A 6423-nucleotide genomic window follows, 5' to 3' on the forward strand; every position below is an offset into this window, starting at 1 on the left:
CCAGTAGGGAAGGGAGCTTCATCATAGCCAGATTGAAAAGGAGCGGTGAGAGTACCGCTCCCTGCGGGGTACCTCGCGTACCGAGCTGGTACGGGCCATGTTCCGTGTCTTGTATCCGGATAAAGGTTTGGCGGTCTGTGAAGAATTGTTTAATGTAGTTGAAAGTGTTGAATCCACAGTCTACCTGGGATAAGTGGGAGAAAAGAACGTTCCACGTCCGCCGCCAAGGTCTGTGAGTGGTGGCGCTGGCGAACATTTCCAGGGTTCTACTAGGACACATAAATACCCAGGAAAGGGGATGGGGAAACGGCGCCGCGGTAGCTCAATTGGTAGAGCATCGCACGCGAAATGCGAAGGTTGTGGGTTCGGTTCCCACCTGCGGCAAGTTGTTTTTTTCATCCACTTTCATTTCCATTAATTTATAGTTTCTTTATTTCATTTATAAAAAGCACAAGTAATGTCCCCTGTGTTGTCCTTGGTGTCAGTGTTTGTTGGCTTCTTATGATATGACTATATATATATATATATATATATATATATATATATATATATATATATATTCTGGGAACGGTGTGGTCCCTCAGTTCGCGCCAGCAGGCCCCAGTCCAGGCCCGCCGCGACCAAGAGCGCCTAGCCTCGAACCATCGCTTGCACTCACGAGTCACTTCGTCCTCCACTTCTTCGATTGTTGTCTACGATGCCGGAGTTCCACCTTGGCCCTTCCTCTGCGAAGGCGATGATGGCACTGGCCCACAGAGGCTCGCAGCGACGGCACCGCACCTCCGGCGGCGTGCAAACCTTGCAGGCTGGTGCACCGAACGAGGATCGGCGGCGCAGGCAACGTTCGAGTCACCAAAGTCTTCCAGGAACCCAAAGGCATTAAACCTGGTTGTCTTCCCGGACGTACGCTTCGTGAAGATGCGGCAGACCAGGTGGTGGAGGGTCCGAGTTGTCGGTCTTGCAGGAACCAGAAGGCCCTAAACCATTCCCAGAGGCACACCTGGTCCGGTGTTCCTCCTCGACCTCGGTCTGACGAATGCTTGCAGCAGGTAGCCGGAAACAGTAGCCGCCCACTCGCTGACATTCCACTGCACAGAGACCACACGGCACCACTCGACGCAGTTAACAGGAGGGGAAAATCGCAGATGACGATAATCGTCGCTCGAACGGTTTGCTTCCACTACCCTTCGCAACTGACCTCAAGCGCTCATGAGGTTCTCGTCGTAGCCGTCGTTGGACTCCTCTTCGGAATAGTCAGCGTACTCGTCTTCGCTGCCGCTTCTGCCGGCCGGCGTTGAGGAACCACCACTAGAATCCAAGACTTCGTCCTCCTCGTGCTCGGACGAGGACGGTGCCCTGCTCTTGTGCTCGGCTTCGCAATCCGACAAGCGGTTCTTCCGAGCCGTTAATTCGACAGCTTGCCTTTGCCTGCCTTGGCGGCTTCCTTACCGTCAACGGTCCAATCGTCCTCGCTCTTCGGCGTCTCCGAGTCACTGGGCGCCGCCTCGCCGCCAGGTTCGGAGCCACGCGTGGTCTCCGTGCTTCGAAAACTTGTCGCATTGACCCAGTACTGCATCGCGTTGATGCAGTAACCGCGCCGGCAGGTCGCTTCTCCAACGGTGGCGCCGGGAGCTTCAGCAGCGGTAAGGTAACCACTTCGCCCTCGTGTCCCATGCCAGACCCGATGACGGTGACAAAGTAGGAGCCGGCGGAAAAGCTCCTCAGCGAACGCCAGAGCTGCAGCTCGCACCGCGGAGATGGCCACGCACCAGGCCAGGCAGGCGTCGCTACTGGCCGTGGAAAGGGCGCCGCCCGCCTTCTCCACGATAATGGTCAGTCTCGGAACAGAGCCGAAACCTCACGTTGGGCGCCAATGTGAGAACGGCGCGGTCCCTCAATTCACGCCAGCCGGCCCCAGTGCAGGCCGCCCGCGACCAAGAGCGCCCAGCCGGGCCTCGAACCACCGCTTGCGCTCTGCAGTCATTTTTCTCTGCACTTCTTCGACTGCTGGCTGCGATGCTGGTGTTCCCACAATATATTGTCACGTGTCTCCAAAAGGACTGACGACGTTTAATGGGGAGAGCTGGCTTCTGAAAAACCACGGCGACGAGATCAAGCTATCGAGCGGGCCCGGGGTAGCACGCGCACTTCTTCCTTCTTGGCTTTCCTGCATCTTCTTTTGCACTGTCCTCAGTACTGCAGGGGGCATTTCACCCCTTCCTGGAAAAGAGATTTCGCCGGATGGTTAAGAAACGGTGTAAAGGAAACAAAAACGTTGTCAAGGCAGATGCTGGCGCAACGAACACAGTGACCGCCACAGGAAAGACACAAGTACAGCAGAGGTGAAGCGTGACGTGCAGAGTCTAAAGAAACGGAGGCAACCGCATTAGCTGCACATATGAGCGCAAATATAAAAAAAGATGAATAAATGAAAAAATAATCAGGAACGCGCAACATATGGCTTCATGCGGACGACATCAATGATGTCAGTACTTGGTTCTTGTCTACGCCGTGTGCGAGTCGCACTGTGCAGAACGACATTGTAGTTCACGTGACTGTATATATAATGCGGCGCAGGACTTTGTGTGGCCCAAAATACCGGTTGAGCAACTTTTCACTAAGGCCACGGCGTCCAACGGGAGTCCATACCCACACTTAGTCGCCAGGGTTATAGCATACTTGTCTGTGGCGGATAACACCGTGCATCTGCGTGCTGCTGCTGACCGATGTGAAGCCGCGCAAGCTGGCGAGCTTCCTCAGCGCGCTGGGCAAATTTTTCGGCGTCAGTTGTTAGGCGCTCGTCGTCTTGACACGGTAGCATAGCGTCCAGCATCGTCTGAACTTCGCGGCCGTAAAGAAGCCAAATTGCTACAAAGCGCGTCGTTTCTTGTACGGCGGTATTATATGCGAAGGTCACGCAAGGCAAGATATGATCCCATGTTTTGTGCTGGACGTCGATGTGCATAGAAATCATGTCCGTGCTGGTCTTATTTACGCGCTCCGTAAGTCCGTTGGAGTGCGGATGGTAAGCAGTAGTCTTTCGGTGCCTTGTGATGCTCAACTGAAAATTTTCGTCCTTGAGCTGAGCTGTGAACGCCGTCCCTCGGTCTTTAATCACAGTGGACAGGGCGCCAGGACGCCAGACCATGTGGCACATGAAGAACTGCGCTCCCTCGGAAGCCGTGGCTCGTGGTAGCGCTTCTGTCTCGGTATAGCGGGTTAACTAGTCGCGACAGTCACCCACTTGTTGCCGTCGGTTGACAAAGGAAAAGGCACTAGAATGTCCAAGCCGACTTGGTCGAATGAGATTGTTCGATGGGTTCCAATAACCCGGCGGGCTTCATAGGCGGTGACTTTCGCCGCAGGCATTCGCGGCAGCCTTTAACGTACTGTTTGACGCTTGCCGAAAGCCCGGGCCAGTAATACATCTCGCGTACTCTGACAAGCGTCCGTGAGGAGCCTAAGTGGCCAGATGTGGGCTCGTCATGGCAAGCGAAAAGAATGTCGTCCCGCAAGTCTTTTGGAACCACCAGGAGGTAGGCTCGGTCATTTGAACGGGCGTTTTTCTTCTAAAGCACGTTGTCTCGCAGACAGAAGGACGCCAATACGCGAGATAGATGGCGTGGAATGGCTGTTGGCCGGTCCTCTAAGTGGTCGATGATAGGCCGAATTTCAGCGTCGTCACGCTGTCGTCTTATCAAGTCCGATGCAGTAATGGCGCCCAGGAAGCCGTCATCGTCCTCCGATTCTCCAGTGACAGATTCGGCGGGTGCACGCGACAGTGTTTCAGCGTCTTCGTACTTGCGGCCAGACTTGTAAACGATAGTGGCGTCAAATTCCTTGTAGCCGCAAGATCCACCTTTCTAGTCATTCTGAAGGATCGCGTACGTTTGCCAACCAACACAGGGCATGGTGGTCAGTCAACACTTTGAACGGACGGCCTAGAGATAAGGGCGAAACTACGTGATCCCCCACACAACCGCTAGACACTCTTTTTCTGTGGTAGAGTAGTTCGCCTCGGCACGGGACAGCGAGCGGCTAGCATAAGCTATTACTCTTTCATTGCCGTCTTGACGTTGGACGAGTGCTGCGCCAAGACCGATGTTACTGGCGTCGGTATGTACCTCGGTGTCAGCGTCGTCGTCAAAATGTGCCAGGACGGGTGCTGACTGCATGTGTTGTCGTATAGTTCAGCGAAGGCCGGCTGCTGCTCATTTGTCCAGGCAAATAACGTGTCATCCCTTGTAAGGCGAGTCAGGGGTTCCGCTATCTGCGAGAAATTGTCAATGAAACGACGATAATACGCACACAAACCTAAAAAACGCCACACGGCCTTCTTGTCGGCCGGGGGAGGAAAAGCGGTTACCGCGGCAACCTTGTCGGGATCGGGTCGGACTCCTCTAGCGCTTGCGACGCGTCCGAGAAACTTCAGCTCTTCATAGCCAAGGTGGCACTTTGCTGGTTTAAGCGTGAGATGGAGCCGATCGGATCGTCTCTAGCACATTCCGCAGGCGATGAAGATGTTGCTCAAATGTTTCAGAAAAGACTACTACGTCGTCGAGATACACGAGACAAGTCTGCCACTTCAGTCCAGCGAGAACAGTATCCATCATTCGTTGGAACGTAGCTGGGGCAGAACATAAGCCGAAAGGGAGCACTCGAAATTCATAAAGACCGTCAGGAGTCACAAAGGAAGTTTTCTCGCGGTCTCTTTCGTCTACCTCAGTCTGCCAGTATCCGCTTTTCAAATCAAGTGACGAAAAATACTGGGCGTGCCGCAGTCTGTCTAACGGATCGTCGATACGTGGCAGTGGCTACACGTCCTTTTTAGTTACGTTGTTGAGCTTCTGGTAGTCGACGCAGAAGCGTAGTGTTCCGTCTTTCTTTCTGACAAGAACGACCGGAGACGACCATCAGCTCTTGGAAGGTTCGATAACGCCGTCTTCAAGCATCTCTTTTACTTGCGTACGAATCGCTTCGCGTGCTTTCGCCGACACGCAGTAGGGCTGCTGGCATATCGGGCGTGCGTCGTCGCATGTGATGATCCTGTGCCTTGTTATTAAGTCTGGTGAACCTTAGACGAACTTGCGAAACACGCCCTGAATTCAAGCAAGAGCTCGCGCAGTGCTGCATGGTCGTCTTGCGATAGCTCCGAATTAATGTCGATGTTACCCAGTGACTTGTCAACCTCCCCACTGCTTCAGACGCAAAACATTCAGCCACGTTCTCGATTTAATCGGGAAGCGCAATCGAAGTACCGCGGAAAAGGTGTCGATGGTCGTTACTGAAGTTGGTGACAAGCAACTGAGAAGGGCCTTCACGAAGCTGGAGCCCACTCCTAGCCGCACAAACACCTTGCGTCAGCTGATGCGATAAGCTGCTTTCTGCTATCACTTCACCTTCGCGCACTCCACCGCACATAACTTCGACGAGGGCACTATAGCTCGTGCAGGAAGCGTAACACTTTCGGCAGAAACACGAAGGGCTTGACCCCGTTGGTTGTCGTCGTGCCCGTCGATTGCTCGATTGGCTGAGGAAGTGACTACACCTCCCCGTAGGTCAATAACAGCGCCGTATTCTTGCAGAAAGTCAACGCCGAGAATGACGTCACGGGAGCATTCGCGTAGGACAACGCAGCTGGCCACGAATGTCGATCCTCGAATCCGAACTGTAGTCGTGCAGGTTCCCAGCGGAGTAACGACGTGACTGCCAGCCGTCCGAACCTGCGAGCCATGCCAAGGAGTAATTACTTTCTTTAGACACATCGCCATCTTCCCACTTAGAATTGAAAAGTCCGCACCGGTATTTACTAAAGCGCTAACCGTGTAACCGTCGATCACCACCGGTATGTCGAGCGAACGCCGCTCATTCCGTTCAGCTACAGTTGACGTCGGATCGGTGCCCGTCCTTGTTCGCGCCACTCGGAGGTCTTCAGCGCGTCGACTGCCAGCGGGCTCGCCCCCAGAGGTCATTGTAATTAGTTTTCCCGGCTTCTCTGGGTGGATGTCGCGGACGCTCCTGTGCTCGAGGCTTCAGCAAATTCGTTTGTTGCAAAGTACTCTTTTCTTTTTATTAGCTGGTGTTTTTGAAGTGTTTTCTTTTGCATGGAGTAGGGGCGCAAATTTTGAATTCGTGGTAAGAGTAGTAAACGTACCAGCTTTGTCTAGGTCTGGCGGTTTCCCCCGTTAGGCCTAGATTATAGGTGGGACCTATTTGATAGGCTTATTTAATTATCTCAGCTAGCTCTTCGAAATAATTTGGTGGACTTGCTCGTTAAGCCTAAGGACGTAGGCCTAGCGATGAAACCAAAGAAAGGGAAGGCCGCGGGGGACGCGGAGCAAATGCAGTGCGACGAGTGCCTGCGCTGGTGCTTCCTCGACGGGACCAGTTTCCAGAGCTTAGCAGACGCGGAGGGGTCCAGCT

At 53.8% G+C, this 6423-nt stretch overlaps 1 non-coding gene across 1 annotated transcript; it reads left to right on the forward strand.

Moving 5' to 3' along the window:
• Positions 1-311: 311 nt before the first annotated feature.
• On the forward strand, positions 312-384 carry TRNAS-CGA (transfer RNA serine (anticodon CGA)). Its single transcript has one exon. It is a non-coding gene; the product is annotated as a tRNA-Ser (tRNA).
• The last annotated feature ends 6039 nt before the right edge of the window (positions 385-6423 follow it).

The sequence above is a fragment of the Dermacentor variabilis genome, unplaced genomic scaffold, assembly GCF_050947875.1.
Source record: "Dermacentor variabilis isolate Ectoservices unplaced genomic scaffold, ASM5094787v1 scaffold_16, whole genome shotgun sequence".
Lineage (NCBI taxonomy): Eukaryota > Metazoa > Arthropoda > Arachnida > Ixodida > Ixodidae > Dermacentor > Dermacentor variabilis.